Here is an 18,444-nt window from a genome sequence, read left to right on the forward strand (position 1 = left end):
AAGATTCCCTGGGAACCACTCCGGCCAGAGAAGCGTACTGTCTCCAAATCCAATCCTCCAGTCCCGTTGTCATCTCTCTAAGCCTTCTGCTGCGGTCTCCCACTCCCGCCCTGCCACAATACCCAGACGTTCTCCCCATACTTTGTCCCCGCTCATTCTGCTTTCCGAGGCCTAACTCCTGCAGGCATCTTCTGGCAATCTACCAGCAAAGCCTGCAGGACAAGTGAAGCAGGTAGGTGAGCTTCGGGTCCCAACTCTCCCTCCTGTCCTCTCTAACCAATTCAGTGTGATCCTCAGCTTCTAAGTACACTGCATGCTGTAACCTCTCTTCAGTCTCTGACCCCATTTCCAGGGGATTAAGCAGATCCTGGTGGAGCACCCTGCTTTCCTCTCTCCTGTAGACTCCTTAAGCCCCTCTGCCTTCTACCCATCCTCATTACCAAGTGTCAGCTCCTAATATCTAGAGCACATTTCACCCAGAATCCACACAATGCCCACACCTATAAGGATCCAGAAGAATTTTCTGCCAGGCCACAAAGCCACCATACTCTCCTGAAAAACATCTGCAGCAGATGGGAACAAACACAGAGTCCCACAGCCAGACATGCAGAACTTAAGAGACCATGAAACACTCAGTCCAAAATGGAAGGTCTCCATAAGAGTCCTACTCTCAGGACTCAGGGAACCCTGTAGAAGAATATGCAGAAAGAATATAAGAGCCAGAGGGGATAGAATACATCAAGGCCCTCTCTAAATCAACAGCACTGAAGCTAAAATGAACTAACATAGCCTGAGGCATCAGTTTTTATCAGATGGAGTCCTAGACCTTAAAGAAGAAGTGAAACACACTCCCATCCCTGAGCCAGAGGCTATATCCAATTGATAAGGACTTGCAAATGAAATTTTAATTTCCACCAAGAGAGTCTCATTGGGGAAACAAACTACTCTTAATGGTAGTTTGAGTAGGCTGCATGCCAGCAGTAGATGCCAACAGAAAATGAACTCAACAACATTTTTGGAACTTCCTTATCACATAATATCATTAGAGCTTTCCCTTTTTTTCTTTTTTTAATTTTTTCTTAATTTATCTTATCTTACCTTAATTATATGTCTTATTTTTCTTAATTATACATGTAAATATATTTGATTATATATGTATATAAATTATATAACTATATATATATATGTGTGTATGTGTATATGCATATATATGTGTGTGTGTGTGTATCCTAGGGGTCCTTTTCATATATTTTATAACTTTCAGTTTAGTTTTTTGAGATTCTTGAGTGTGTGAACCAGTGGGTCTGTTTCTTATTCCTTCTCTTGGTCTCTTTCCCTTCCCATTTTTTTTTTGTTCCATTCCAGTGTGCTAGTTTTTGTTTTATCTTATTACATTTTATTTTATTATAAAAAAATGAAAAAGGAAGACTCTAGTTTATGTACTGAAAAAAAATCTTTTGGTGCAAAAATTTAGTACTACTAGAAAACTTCATGGATTGAATCCATTCTCAGAAACCATATTTTCTGAACATTTAACACTTTAAATGCCAGGGAAAACTCCAAAGAAGACCTACATAGAAAGTTTCAAAGAAGTTTCTAATGCCAATTGACCATTTGCTCCTCTTCTGCCTGCTTCCTTCTGCCAGACATTTTTCCCACACTCCTGGAAGACCAGAAGAAGATTATGGGCTTGCTATTTGGGCTTGATCTTGTTCTCAATGGCTTGTTAGAGACTTTATTTTTTAAATTTTATTTATTAGTAGTGTGTGTGTGTGTGTGTGCGTGTGCGTGTGCGTGCGTGTGCGTGTGCGTGTGCGTGTGCGTGTGCGTGTGCGTGTGCGTGTGCGTGTGTGTGTGTGTGTGTGTGTGTGTGTGTGATATGCATTGCAGGTAGGGGTCATGCCTACCACAGTGCATGTGAGTATATCAGAGGATACTCTCAGAAGTGCATTTTCTCCTACTTATTTGAGGCAGGGTCTCTTGTTTCTGCCAGGCTATAAATTCTGGGTAAGTTAGCCTGTAAACTTCCAGGCCATTCTCTTCTCTCTCCCTCTCCTGTCACTAGAAGAGTGCTGAAATCACAAATTCAAGCCACTATACCCAGGCTTTTTTAAAACATAGATTCTAGATATGAAATTCAGATTGTAAGACTTAAGCAGTAAGCACTCATTGAGCCATCTTGCTAACTCCTTTTTTTTTTTTTTTTTTTTTCCTGGTTATTTTTTGTTTTTGTTGTTGTTGTTTTGCTTTTGTTTTTTAATTTTTATTCTTCACTCATACAATACATTCTGATTCTAGTTTCTCCTTCCTCTGCTCCTCCCAGATGTCCCTGCCTCACCCCCTCACCTCTTCCCCTGCTCAAATTCCTTCCCTCCCTGATCCACTCCTCCTCCTCCTCTTCCTCCTCTTCTTCTTCCTTCATTTCGCTTCAGATAAGAGCAGGTCTCCCAGGGACATCAAGCAAACATGGCATAACATGTTGCAATAAGACTAGGCACAAACCCTTTATCAAGGCTGGATGAGGCAACCCAGTAGGAGGAAAAACATCCTAAAAGCAGACAAAACATTCAGAGACACACATCTACTTTTAGGAGTACCAGAAGAATATCAAGCTACCCAACCATAACATTTATGCAGAGAACCTAATTCTGACCCCTGCAGGCACCGGGATTGTTGTTTCCGTCTCTTTGAACCCCCATGAGCCCTGCTTGGTTGATTTTGTGAACCATGTTCTCTTAGTGTCCCAGACTTCTGGCCCCTATTTGTTTTTTAAGATTCTACAATCACCAAAACACTTCAATTCACCACTGAAAAGACACTGTCAGGGGAATCTATGCTGTGGATTAGATTCTAAATCTACCTCTGAAGCTCACAGTATTTAGGACTGGGGACTCTGGAATGTGACAATCACACCAGCTCGGGCCATCAGCAGATAAATTTAGTTATGGGTTTGTAGGATGTGGTCAAACTCTAAGAGGAAGTACACCTTACTTGGAGGAAGTAGGTTACTGAGGCACATATTTCTGAAGGGTATATTTCGTTCCTGGCCCCTTTCCCACTGTCCTCTTTCCTGGGATGAACAGTATCTTACCACCACACACTTCCACCATGATGCATTGCCTCATTACAGGTAAAAAGGAATCAAACCAAGTGTCTGCAAAGTGAAACTTGTAAAACACCAAGCCTAAGAAAGTTGTTTCTTCTTAAACTAATGCATGCTATACTGGGGAAGGAGAAACTGGACCCAACACATTAAGTTTATGGGCTGCTCCTGCCTTCTAAAAATCTAGTACTGAGCTGGGGTTGCAGCTTATTGGTGGGATGCCTGCCTAACATATGCAAAGCCCTGAGTTCCATCCCAGCACTGCCAAAAATTAAAAATAAACACTCCCAGGCTTGGACAAGATGCTCAGACTGATTTCCCTATTTTAAAGCGATAGTGCCTTTACTTAAGATACTTAACCACCACAGAATTAAAATTAAAGAGCTGGCATCCACTGTGGTTGAACATGGCTGCAGTGTGCTGGGATCAGGAAAGGCTTCTCCATTGTATTTCTGCTTATATCTATATCCGGAGAGTTGTGTAATTTCTGTACATTCTGTCTCCTGGATTCCTCACAGAGGCCAATTTTATGCTAAAATCTGTGATGCACTGGAGAATGGCCCTGGGCCATTCTTATTCCTACATATGGTGATGAATGGAATGTGTCTTTGAGATTCGCTGACTATAATTATAACAATTTTACTTGGCAGCTGATCTTGCTTTGCTCTTTTATCGTGTAGTGATGTTTATTAATATTTAACTTATTTAGTTGCCTTCTTGATAGTATGTTCTGCACATATAATGCAAACATTTTTCTGATCTTTGGGAGCCTAATGACAAAAGTGATGGTTCTATTTGTTCTCTGGAAGAGTAAAAAAAATGGGCCAACAATTGAGCACTGACCGAGGTGCCTGACTGATCCATCGTGCTTTCTGCCCCAGTCCTATATGTGCTTGCAGTCATGTGCTTACTTGAGATTCTAGCGGCTCCATGCACAAGTATTGTTTCAACCCATAGTGCAGCCTGAGAACCTTCAGTGTATCTTGCAAACACTAGAATGGTGGGACGCCAAGTTTGTCCCCCACCTTTGATTCCTGAAGGAGACTGCTATTGAGTTTAGAGGGTAGAAATCTTGTCAGAGCCCCTAGAAACAGGTACCCAGTAACTGAACAGAAGGCTGAGAAGACATAAGTCAGAGTTGAGGACTCTTGGGGACTTATGAAACAAGCCTGACTCCTCAGCGCCTGGCTGTGGATACAGGCTAAAAGCTATTGAGAACTTGTTGCCTAGCAACGTAAGACCAGTTAATAAAGGAATTGGAGGCTTTTCATTTCCCAGACTGCAGGTAATTTTTCTAGGCGAGCTTGGAAAGTATGCTCTTCTATCTTTTGCTTTTCTAGAGGAGTCTAATATTTGTTCTGCATGTCAATTAGAGGACAGAATTTAGTGAATTCTCCCTGAATGCAATGTTATATTTGGGGAGTGTGGGGAGCATCTGTCTCTTTAGTAACAGGGAGCATAGATGCTATATTTAAAAAACCAAGAGTTCAAAAGTGAGTTGCATTAAGCACCACTTAATACAAAGGAGCAGTGACACCTGCATATATTTCTGAAATAACAAGGCAGGGTAGAGGAGAAAGTGGTAAATAAACCATCCACTAAGCTCCTTAAAGGAAACGCTTTCCCAAAGAGTGATGGGAAGGTTTGATTTCTATGTTTCATTGTCCCATCACTAAACAAGCCACTGAAACCCAGTGAAAAAGGCAAAGGCACAGGTTTTGCTATTTGAGCTGCAGCCCCTCAAATAATACCCATAAGCCAGAGCTGCTCTGTGGGATGTTCTCAGTCAAACACTTTAGCTATTTGATAGAATTCAGTATCTGTTGAACATAGCATTCTCAATTAAGGGCATATATTTTTTATTTTATAACAATTCATATTTATTGTATATAAATACTAGAAATACTAGTCCATAATGAAGCAAAAATTATTTTTAAAAAACTGTCCCTTGTGTGCAAAGAAGCATAACTCTGAAGCACATCAATACATTTTTTTTTGTAAGTATACAAACATCAAATCTGCTTTTATGAACATCCAAAGACTGCCTCACCTGGGGATCCATCCCATATACAGATGCCAAACCCAGACACTATTGCAGATGCCAAAAAGTGCTTGCTGACAGGAGCCTGTTATAGCTGTCTCCTGAGAGGATCTGCCAGAGCCTGACAATACAGAAGCGGATGCTCACAGCCAACCATTGAATGGAGCACGGGGACCCCAATGGAGGAGGAGATAGAGAAAGGACTGAAGGAGCTGGAGGGGTTTGCAGTCCCATAGGAAAAACAACAATATCAACCAACCAGACACTCCCCCCCCCCCAGAGCTCCCAGGGACTAAACTACCAACCAAAGAATACACATGGAAGGACTCATGGCTCCAGCTGCATATGTAGCAGAGGATGGCATTGTCTGGCATCAATAGGAGGAGAGGCCCTTGGTCCTGTGAAAGCTCAATTTCTCAGTGTAGGGCAATGCTAGGGCAGTGAGGTGAGAGTGGGTGGGTGGGAAGGAGAGCACTGTCATAGAAGCAGCGGAGGGGAAAGGGATGGGGGCTGGGGTCCAGAGGAAAAACCAGGAAAAGGGGATAATATTTAAAATGTAAATACATAAAATATTCAACTTATTTGTAAGTCATTCAGTCTCACCCGAAACCAGTAGTAACTCAGCTGAGAAAATAGCCACAGACATTGTAGTTATATCCCAGTAAAGCTTCATTTACAAAAGCAACCAGCAACCTTTGCTTTAATCCATTACTTATTAAATTTACTGTGCCATCAGCCTGTGGAAGTTTTCGTTTAGCACTTGTAGGGCAGCCAGGAGGGTCTGTTTCTGATAACTTCCCCTGAGGCTGCTGATGGTTATTCATAGAGTCACTCTACAACCAAACCTTGATGAGAATTTCTCAAGAGGAAATCCTGACTGCATTAGAGTCCATGTGTTATTCACTAGGAAAATACCGTGTGAGAGGCCAGATAGCCTTCCAATTTAGTTTTCTCATCTGAAAAATGGAAACGATTTCTAACCTACCTACTTCCTGGGAATCAGCAATAAAAGTATGTATTTCATAAAGTGTTCTGAGAATGCCAATAGAGATGATACGGATGTATACAGATATAAGGTTTTCCACCACTCTTAATTTTCTTTTGACTCTTTTTTTTTTTTTTTAAACAACAAGAACACACAAGCATAGGTTACTTTCTACCTGGGCCTGATAGCAATTAACTCATTTAAAATTATTCCAGAGTCGCAAATCCAGGCTCTCATCTGTGGTTAGTTACATATGTTTGTTATTATCAGGCCATGTTGCAAAAGCGGCAAAGGGAAACAAGGCAGGTGTGCTACATAGCCACACCTGGGAGGTCTTGTTTACATTGCTGTTCAGAAACAATGTTTATTGTGATATGAGTAAGGTTCGATAAATAGTTTTATGACCTCATGATCAAAATGCCCATGGAACAACTCCATCAGTACAACAGCCTGCACAGAGAACATCAATCTTGCACTTGATAAGAGAATAAGAGAAGTCAGCTGAGTTCAACATGGGGTTCACCTGACATGGGGTGCAGAACATTTTTTTTTTTTCACTAAAGAGACTCTCTTTGTCAGAGCCCTGACGCAGCAAGGAACCAGAAGTTCCCAAATTACAGACTGAACAATGTAACTGGTTTTGTTGTTTCTTTTATGCCTGCTTACAAATAAATATTTGTGTGAGGGCAAAGACATAGAGGAAGACTAGCTTATGCTCATTGGTAGTGAGGCTGTGATGGACAGCCTGTCCCTGACTTCCCAAACCCAATAGTTATGAATGACCAGATTGCTTTAGACTATCCTACATTTAAAAAAAAAAAAAAATGGTTAGCCCTGGTCCATGAACTTGTAACACCAGCACTGGGGAGCTGAAAACTGTCAGATAGAAGCAAATAGGTGGACTTTGTTGTTATCTTTATGTCATAGGATTACACTAAGCACTAACATTTTGCTTTTTTTTTTTTTTTCTTTCTCTAAAGGAAGGTATGAGAGAAGCTATACTTAGCACTATTGGACAGGATATGAATTTTGTATTATGGAAGCTATTATTCTGAGAAGGGCAGAGCAGAGCAAATGGCTCTTTTATCTGTAACACAGAGTTATAATGAAACCCTTTGTGCTTGGCTTCTGCAGAAAATGGCTCTGTCTAGAAGGGAGAAATCAATGATTCTCCAGAATTCAAACTGGAAAAATTAGCATTTCTGAGAGAGGGGGGAGCTTTGGAAGATAAAAATGGGAACTAGGGTCTTAAAGATGGAGGGTGCTGAGCCTGTCCTGACAGTGTTCTCAAGACCAAGAGTGTCATCAGGATGCAGTGCTGGGTGAAAACAAAAAGACTGCTTGCCTATGAACAGAGTCCAGAAGGTAGCATGCTGTTGAGGACTCCGCTTCCATCTGTAAGCTTGATTTCCAGGTCTCTTCATGAGATATATTCCATATCCTCTCGTGTATGCAGGTATACACATGTTTATGTATATGCATGTGTAAGTGTGCGTGTACATGTGCATATATGTGATGCATATGTGTGTGCACGTGTGTGTGTGTGGTGTATGTTTGTGAATGCATATATGTGTGTATGGATGTATGTGAAAGCAGAGGATAAACTCTGGTTGTTGTATAACTTTTCTCTTTTTTTTCCTCCTTTTTTCTTATTTTCTTTAAGTAAAGTCTCTCAGTAGCCTGGAGCTTGCTAGATAGGTGAGGTTTGCTCCCAGCAAGTTCCCAGCATCTGACTGTTTCAATCTTCCCAGTGTTGGGATTATGAGTGCTTGTTATTTGGTCTAACATTTTTTTTTATTGAGACACGGTTTCTCTGTTTAACAGAGCCCTGGCTGTCTTAGACTCACTTTGTAGACCTGCTTGGCTTTGAATTCACAGCGATCCTCCTGCCTCTGCCTCCCGAGTACTTGGATTAAAAGCATGTGCCACCACATCCAGCCTAACTTTTTTTTTTTTTTTTTATTGTGGAGATCTTGGGTTTGAACTCTGGTTCTCATGCAAGGCAAACACTTTACTAGCTGAGCTATGTCTTTAGTCCTTCCTACCCTTAATCCCTCTTTTTATAATGCATGGTACTCCATAAGTCATCAACTAATCTGTTTACAACTTTGACCTTAGAGACAGAGATGCTTATGGAGACTGAATAAGTCTTCAAGTAAATGATGTGTTTTAAAACACTTATGGGCATGTAAATGCCTCCATATACATGCTTATGGAGGAAGAGGAAGGAGAGGATCTGGATGGATGTACTGCTAGGCTCTGCGGCTTTCCTGCTTCATGTGGAAACCTGAGGACTATGATGTCAGGCCTGAAAACAAGAGCTAAGAAGTGCTGATGTGGCAGCCCAGTCAAGAAGACATCTAGATTAACTTAGTCTCAGAGAGTGAGATCTACCTACAAAGACAATATCCTAGGAGGGGTCCACATGGCCAGAGTCGGACAGATTCTCCAAAGTGACAGCATGTGGCCATGGGAAAACAAAACAGCCATGATCAAAGTCTCCTGTTGCCTTGTAGTTGAGGTAAATCTAGACTAACCCTTTCCTTAAATCACATCAACTGCATGTCAGTTGATGACTTATGGAGTACCATGCACCATGAAAAGAGAAATGCCTGATAAGAAGGGGAATGTGACTTTGCATCATTAACTAGAAAGTAAGAGAGATATCAGGGTTGGAGCTATATCTCATTTGATAAGAGTTCTTGCACAGTATGCATGTAGCCATGGATCCAATCTCCAGTACCAAACAAACTAGGCATGATGACACATGATTGTCATTTCTGCACTTGGAAACTGAGGTAGGAAGATTGAAGTTCATGGTTATCCTCTGCTATATTTGTAGTTCTGGGCCAGTCTGGGCTACTTGAGGCCTTGCCTCAAATACGTTGATATATAAAACAAAGGGACTGGGGAAATGGCCTGGTGGTTTAAGGGCTCTCACTACTCTTCCAGAGAACTACAGTTCAATTCCTAGCACTCTTACCAGTCAGCTCAAAACTGCCTGCAACTCCACTTCCAAGGTACCCCACACTGTTTCCTGGCCTCTGCAGATACCCACATACGTGTGGCACATATGTATGCTTCACCCCTACACACAAACACACGCATTGTTTTTAATCATAAAAGCTAATTAATGAAGTAAAATATAGATGTGACTATACTAACATAATTTATGAAACAGTTTGTACAGGTTTTTTTTTTTTGTAGGAAACAAACAAAATAAGCAAGTGCATAGTCCCTTAAAAAGAAAAAAAAATTGACATAACTGCAGAAACAGTCATCATATATAATAGAAACCACAATAGGTATCATAAGTTGGCATGGGGATCTTGACATGACTACAGCCATGTTGATTGTCTCTGAATAACACTGGTAGGATTTCCCTGCATAATTTCTCAACACACTGGATTGATCAAGTGTCTTCTAATTTGCATGGAATCATGTTTGTCCCAGGTGTTTGTAAAGTCCTTCCATCTGACCTAAATGACAAGCCCACTGTCTTCCTGCCACCTGGGCTCATGCTTCTGTCAGAAGAACCTCAATAAATTGCATTCTGCAATTCTAGATCTGCCTCCCTAATCCAACCTCCCTGTACCCTGTGGCTGTCTCTCCTTGTGGCATCCTGAGTGAGTTTCTCTATAATGATCGGCAATTTTTAATTTCAGAAAAAAATTAAGCATCTTAGGAAATCATCAAGTTTGATCATCAAGTGTGTTACTGCTGAGCTATCTCACCAGCCACAGTTTCAACTTAAACACACAATAATTATTTTATGTATCTGGAAATAGGACATTGGCAAATAAAATTAAGATGAGGTCATTAGGGTGTACTGTAACCCAATACTTTTATGAGAAGAGAGCAAGCTGTTGTCTTTAGAGAGGACGCAATTTGATCGAAAGTGAGTATTGGAACGAACCAATGACATGCCAGGAGCTCCGAAAGGGCGGGGTTTGCGAGGGAGGATTCCCACAGCATGGTCCTGATTGCGTGATTGCAGGCTTGCAGCCTTTAGAGCTTTCTGAGAACTAAATTTTGGTCATTTCTAGCAAGGAATTTTTAGTGCTCAGTTATGACAGCCCTGAAACACTAATAATCAGTTACAGGAATAATCCGAGCAAATGTCAGAATCACAGACAGGTTATTGAAGAAAGGAAATAGTTCCCAAACAGCATGAGATGGAGCCCAAGAGTTCAAATACATAAACCCATGAGGGACATTTCACATCCACATCTCAACAGTGAATACACTAGACAATTGTTGTCTTTTCCTGATGAAACAGCCGGCTCTTGGGTACCTGTAAAGTGAGCGAAATAAGTCACATGCTTTCATCTTGTACTTTCTGAAGATGGGATTTGAAATCTGTGGGTAAAGGGAACTTGCAGCCTCCTAGAGAGAAAATAGGCCTCACCTCTCTGCACCCCGACACTGACAACATTCCAAAACTGTGACCTAGAATGAGAAGGAAATCTCAGAGGGAAAGAGAAATTGAGAGTTAAGTTCTCAGGATCCAAATAGAAATACCAGCAAGAAAATCTTCGTACTTAGTTTCCTAGCAACAAAAGCCAGTGTACTTGGGCATCCTGTTGTCATTCCTTGAAAACAGTTACTCCTGAAGAGTCTAAAGACCAAAAAGCAAAAGTAGATTTACTGTTTTTTTTTTACTGGTAATTTACTAACATTACATCCAACTCTGTACCTTAACAAACATGTATCACAAAGCACCTACAATGTATTTCAATGGTTTTAAAAATCAAAACCTGGTCCTGAAATTAAATTATTAAAGTGATGTGCTGTTATTTACGGCTTTACAGTCTTAAACTGAACTAGGCCGTTTTGTGCACTCACAACTCTGAGATATTGGAAGCAAACTCACCCTAGGAGAGATGTTTAACTTCTCTCCCCTTTGCTTCATGAAGAGTGCCATTTTTATTTTGCTTAAGTTATTTTGATTATTCTCACAAAAAGAGAAATGCTAATAGCTTTGAGACTGTACATGGATAAGGCCATCAACATAGAAATCACCTTTACTTTAAGACATTATTTTAAATATAAAATTTATACTTGGGAGTCAATTAGTTTGCCGTTTAGCACGAGCCTCCTCCATCAAACCTAGAAAATTAATGTGCTATTGCACCTAGTACCCTGACGGTTCAATGAAGAAAAGAAATAGATATACCCCAATATACTTCTGTTACCTTTCTTTTTAAAGTTAGTAATAACACATCTAATTGTACAAATGGATGGAGTTCCAGTGCATCATGTGTACATGTGTAGATGATGTATATGCATATATAGCATATATAGCACATATAGCATATATAGCACATATAGCATATATAGCACATATAGCATATATAGCACATATAGTATATATAGCACATATAGCATATATAGCACATATAGCATATATAGCACATATAGCATATATAGCACATATAGCATATATAGCACATATAGCATATATGGCACATATAGCATATATGGTGCATATAGCACATATGGCATATATAGCACATATGGCACATATAGCACATATGGCACATATAGCATATATGGCATATATAGCATATATGGCATATATAGCATACATCATACATGATCATGCCCATCTCTCCTCAGCGTTTCCTTTCCTGAAACCTTTTTCTAACCTTAATTATTCCTCACAACACTTTCAGGGTTATCATTTTTGTTTGGTGGTTTCTACATCTGAAAGAGAACACGTGTCACTCATTTTTGTGTGGGTGTCTAGCTTATTTTGCTATCATACTGCCCTCCAGTTCCACTCATTTTACTACAAAGGGCAGAATTTTATTCTTCTTTCTGACTCTTCTGCATAACCACATTTTCTCTCTATGTTCACCTGCTGAAGAGCACATATGTTCATTCCATCTTTGCTACTGTGTAAAATGGAATGCATCTCTCTCTAAGGCTAGTGTAGACATTTTAGAGCTAACATAAGAGATGAAGCTACGTAAGAAATGGCTGCTGCCATACCTCACCAGGTAGGATTTACTTCATCAAACTTATCGATCCTCAGGACAGTTTCTTAACCTGAAGTACTCAGAATTTAAATTTCCCATGTTGTAGAATTCTAGGAACATCTACTAGAGTTCATTAAACAACCCACTGACTGAAAAAAAAGTAATGAATTCACAATTAAAGGCATAAATATTAACTAAGTGTGAGAACAGTACTAATTTGACTGGTGCCTTTTCCCTTCATTGGCAAAATTTTTGGGAAAATCAAAAGTAAAACTCCAGTTTGACAAACAGCTGAAATGATCAACTTGGTTATCTGACATAAATGCTTTTTGCCATGAGGCTCTGCCAGGGTGATTGGTCCCCATTAGAGGTATATACCTGCCAAAGGGGACTGTTTCCTTCTCTTCATACCTACTCCCACAGAGCTTGTATGTCTAAAAGCCCCTGCTCTAAGAAATAATGCTTTCAAACCTAAACATTGATATGAAATCTGATGGTGTTTGGGAACCAACGACACACTACTGTATCCACTCTCTGTATAGACTTTGATATTTAACTTCCATGAGAAATTTCTCCTTTTTCAGAACAATTGTGTAACGACCTCTTGCGCTATGTGTAACATTTAGTGGCAATGATCATAGCTCTCTCGTCAATACAAACAAACATAAATGTGGTTTATGAAATCTTAGGAGACTGTTCGCCCACAGAATTTAGGAGAGTGATGAATGATACATGAGTGATAGCTGCTCAGATCAGTTCTGGAAACAACTAGAAACAATGCTGTAAAAAGGGGGAGTCTTCAGGTAACCAAGGTAACTGGCATTGACGCCCTTGGTTCTGAGTCCCGTCACTCCCCACACTCGCCATTCTGACTGAGTTTTCTTGCTGTCAGAGGACAGAGATCACACCCAACAACTTCCTATGAGTAAACTGGTGAACAGGGAAGGATATGAGGAACACAGTATAGCATGAGCTGATGTAATGTCATCCCTAGCCCCAAGAAAGGCACACTTGTCGTGTCCTTCTTCCCCAGCCTCCTATGTTCTCTCTTACCAGGAGTAGCAAAAACACAGCACAGTAGTAAAAGAATAGGTGATATCAAGATGGAAGGTAAAAATGGGAGAAAAGCCAACACAATAAGCAAGAAGTTTCAGAATTAATTAGAAAACAAGGGTAAATAGTATTGCTAACCCCCAGAGCTGTGAGTAACCTACTTTTGATGACTACAAATTTTAAATCTTCTGTTAAATTGGCTTTATTCCATCATGCTCTGATTATTTGCTTAGCTTTTGAGACACAATATTCTTCTTAGAGGCTTTTGCCTCTTTCAGAGTCTTTACCTCATTTTCAAAACAGATTATACTCCTGGGCTTCTCTTTCCTTTGCTTCGGCTCTAGAAAGAACTATAGTAAAAATGCAGTCACGTTATTTTTTGTTTTGTTTTTGTAGCTTAGGTTTTTTTTAATTGGATATTTTGTTTACTTACATTTCAAATGGTATGCCCTTTCCCGGTTTCCCCTCTGGAAACTCCCTATCCCATCCTCCCTACCCCTGCTTCTATGAGTGTGCTCCCCCACCCACCCACTCCTGCCTCCCCACCCTGGCATTCCCCTACACTGTGGCTTCCCAGGACCAAGGGCCTCTCCTCCCACTGATGCCAGACAAAGTCATCCATCCTCTGTCACATATGTGTCTTGAGCCATGTGTCCCTCCAATATGTATTCTTTGGTTAGTGGTTTAGTCCCTGGGAACTCTGGGGGGGTCTGGTTGGTTGATATTGTTCTTCCTATGGGGTTGCTTCAGCTCCTTCAGTTCTTTCTCTAACTCCCCCATTGGGGACCCCATGCTCAGTCCAATGGTTGGCTGTGAGCATGCGCATCCGTATTTCTCAGGGCCTGGCAGAGCCTCTCAGGAGACAACTATTTCAGGCTCCTGTCAGCAAGCACTTCTTGGCATCAGCAATAGTGTCTGGGTTTGTTGACTGTATGTGGGATGGATTTCCAGGTGAGACAGTCTCTGGATGGCCTTTCCTTCAGTCTCTGCTCCACACTGGCTTAGTTTTTTTTAATACACATTTTCATCTTTAACATAATTTTGCTTGCCCAAGATGTATGTTTTTGTTAAAATTAAGTCAGTTTATTCTGATACTAGGTAGAATTATACATTAACATAATTTTTTAAAAAATTAATAAAAGTTCATGATTTTCTAGAGAAAATAAAAGTAACAGCCTTCTCTGTAACTCAAATCAAGGCAAAGTAATGTTTTAAAATACATATGTTATCACTGCAGCGTTCTGTTTTCAGCTCTTCTGAGGCTAAGTGGTCCAGAGTCAGGCTCACTCTCCTGCTGACCATCCCAGCCTCTCCTGTCTGCTTCTCTTCTCTGCTTGGACCTGATTTTAATGGATAGAACTAAAAGTTTCTGCATGCCCACTTAAATACCACAGATTTCATCCTTGCATCCTTTGGAAACTTGGGTGCCAGTAAGTTTTCAGAAGTTTTCGAATTTGATACTCTCCAAATATCCCTTAACTAGAAATCACAAGCTTACATTCAGGTTATTTAATTAAACATAAGCTAAGCCCAAGCTCTTAAGCATTCATCCACCAACTGTTTAATAACCGTTAGCAACTGGACGACCCAGCGCTACTGTTTTAGATCTATTTTTCACGAGCATCCTGTCCTCACAGATCCTTGCATTTCTCTTCTGTTTTTCTTCAAATTATTCTACACTGAGAATCTCATCCAATATGTGAAAAAGTGCAAGAGAACACAAATGAAAGTGTGCCTAGTCAACTTGTATTATTTTTAAAAGACATTCTATAGATAATTGACTATATTGATTTTAGAAGAGGTGTGGGGTGTTAGAGGGAGAGTATCAACGTGGAGATTATTAATAGATATCTACAATGAGAAAAAAATCAAATGCTAGTGAATGGATTCAATTTCAGCTAGCTACTCTGTGTTTGAAAATATGAATCCATATTTATATGCTGGAGATTTTTTCATATCTTTTTGACTCTTAAGGAGTAACTCGTAGTTGCAACCATTTCCTTTTGATTATGACCTAAATTTATGCTTTCTGTGCCATCTGAAAACTGATTGGAACATAAATTACTACATTTCCTGATCCCAAGATACCATTTTGAATGGAGAGCTGAAAATACTATCCCACTGAATGAACCCACTGATTATAAGACACGCTGCAGTTTCAGAACTTTAAAAGCAGAAAACAGTGCATTTTGAAATCAAAGACGTAATAGTTTCTTTTATTATTTCTTTCTTTCAAGAAATCAAGCTTCATTCTGTTGTGGTCCTTGCTCTACAAGTAACTTCTGTATTTTTTTTTTATTTAAATGTGTGGGACAGACACTAGCAATTTCAGCTGCTTTCTAACTAAGGCTAAATGAAGGGTTTGGTCTCTCCCCAGTGAAGAAATACCAGCTCTTCAAGTGGTGTCATCAGAATCTCTTGGTTGGTCTCCAGTCGGACCAAATACAGGTTGTATTGCCTCCGGGCCAACCTTTCAGCATGGTTATTTTGTTGTCTATTCTTGACTATGGTGTATTATTTTGCTATTTCTCAATTCATCTCATTTCTGGTCAAAGCTCAGGTAGAATTTCTAAATGGAGCAAGAATATTATTATTTAAGTATCATGATGACTTAAAGTTTGGCTGATTACAGGTCCCACCCTTCATTTCACACAGTGAGTGGTTAATCAGCTTAGTGCTTTGTCATTGCTTTAATGTTCTCCAGAGTGTCAGACAAATGGCCAGTCATACCAGAATTTCTTAGTACTGATACAAATGATGATCCTGGGACTGGAAAAATGGCTGAGCATTTAAAAACACTTGCTGTTCTTCTCAAAAATCTGAATTGAGCCACCTGTAACTCCTGTTCTAGGAGATCTTACACCCTCTTCTGGCCTTTGTTGGGATCCACACAAATATACACATGTGGCATACACACACACACACACAGAGAGAGAGAGAGAGAGAGAGAGAGAGAGAGAGAGAGAGAGAGAGATCAATTGGGGCAAAAATAAAAAAACAATGATTTCTTAGCTCAACAGCAACTGTTTATCTTTGAATATCAAAGGCTGGACCCTGGAATAGGTTTTTCTAGCAAGTTCTCCAGAAGATTCTTTTGTACACTGATATTTGATGAATTCTTTCTATGTAATACAGCATGAACTCTAGTGCTAGAAACTGTCTTAGCTTGAATTTCCTGTAAATGCAAGATGATTTTAATTAAGCAACTCAATTATTTCTGCTCTAGCTTCCTTTGGCAAAATAAAATATTAGTGCTTCCCATACAAGAAGATTCCAGACATTTAAGTGAATAGCACTTAAAGCCCTATTTGTTATGTCTTAGAACTAATAAGCATGATCGAGTTAATACTCAGACCTGCACATTGTAGACACGTTTTTTAACAAGATTCAGTGAATACCCACTACCCACCAAGCATGCATCCCAACCCAAAACTTCTTGCATTCTATCAAAGGACACAGACTTAGGATGGATATGTGCTTGACTGTCTTCTCAGTACTAGTGGGGACAAATATCCCCTTTCCTTTCCACAAAAGAAACAAAGTCACAATGTTGTTAAGAAACTGGCCAACTCCAGTCAGCCTCTGGTGATGGAGTTGTTAGTAATCCAATCAGGAACCACACAGAAAATATTTTAATGCTTTATCTTGCCAGAGATATTTCATCAGAGGTAGCATTCCACTGACCAAAGCCATGTGGACTCTTGGCTAAATAGGAATATATCTGGAGCACAAAACATCCAGGCTTAGTAAATAGCTCTGGTGTACAGCTGGACTTCTTACAAATTCGAGAGTTTGGGGAAAAATTTTTACCCTGAATGTTTGAACTAAGATGGTATATTCACAATGAGTTAGAGGCTTAAAATTGTATTTTAAATAGATGCAAGTCAGATTCACATTTAAATTATATTTAAAGTCTAGTAACTAAAAGATAAGACAACCTGCTGGTGCCAAATAGGCACGTAAAGACCTCTTAAGTCTTTAATCAGTGTCACCTGGTAGACAACCTGATGGACTGGCTTTGTGGGTTTGGGCTGTTTTTCATTTGTTTTTCCTCTTGAAAGTAGAAAGTTATTTAAGGTGTGGTACTGTGAATAGTTACCTTGTATTTACAGGAAACCTCTCCCTAAGGTGTTGGCAGATTTTATCCATCCTGGCTCCTGTTCAGTTTGGGATTCATGGATAGAGGTGATGACTAAGAATCAAGAGAACAGAAAGAAAGAAAGAAAGAAAGAAAGAAAGAAAGAAAGAAAGAAAGAAAGAAAGAAAGAAAGACCTAAGTTCTATAATGTCATTTGTTCACAAGCAAAATGAACTTGAAAATTACAGCAAGAAGAGACCACACTTTGCTTCCAGAGAAAACTATCTTCTTTAGGGCTACCTTAAACATACCTTGGTAGGATGGTGAATCAGGACACCTTCAGTAAGATTTCTGGAGTATAGTGCTTGAATAGGGATGTGTCTACAATAAAAACTAAAATGTAAGAAAGAAATGAGAATATTGAAATTCCTATTTGTTGTAGGAATTAAAGTATAATGTATGATATCCTTTGGAATGAATGACATTAACATTTTATAAAAATAGATAAAGACGGTTATTAGAGCTTCTAGATATCTGGAAAACAACATTTATATGTAAAACCCATTTCTAAGATTTAAACTTACGTAAATAAAATGTTTTGAAAAATATACACTTTAAAAATATTTTTATTTATTCTTTAAGAATTTTACACATGAATACCATATCTACTCCCATTCCCCACTCCAACTCAGCCCAGACCTCCTCACCACAGCCCCCTCCTAACTTCATGTCATTAAAAAAAAAACCCTACTTCACCTAATTAGTCTGCCCATATGTGCATGGATATAAGGCCAGCCACTGGAACAAGGTCAACCTTCCAAGGGGCACATCCCTGAGGAAATTGCTTCTCCTTCTCCAGAGTCATCAACTGCTTGTAGCTCCTCAGCTATGGGTAGATATTTGAAACTTTACCCATCTGTGTTAAAATGTTGACAAGCTTGCTATTGTACAGATGTTTTGTAGTCAAGCTGCTGTGAGTTTATGTGTGCAGTAGCCCAGTTGGGTTCAGAAGACACGATTTTGAAGCAGTTCACCCAGCCTCTGTCTCTTACAGTCTTTCCATCTCATCTTCCATGATGTTCCGTGAGCCTTGGGGAAGGGGTTAATACACGTACTTCATTTAAAGTTGAGCTACCCACAACTGCTTAGTCTCTATACTTTGACCAGTTGTGAGCCTCTTTATTAACCTCTGTCACAGCAAGA

This window comes from Arvicanthis niloticus, chromosome 15, assembly GCF_011762505.2.
Source record: "Arvicanthis niloticus isolate mArvNil1 chromosome 15, mArvNil1.pat.X, whole genome shotgun sequence".
Taxonomy (NCBI): Eukaryota; Metazoa; Chordata; class Mammalia; order Rodentia; family Muridae; genus Arvicanthis; species Arvicanthis niloticus.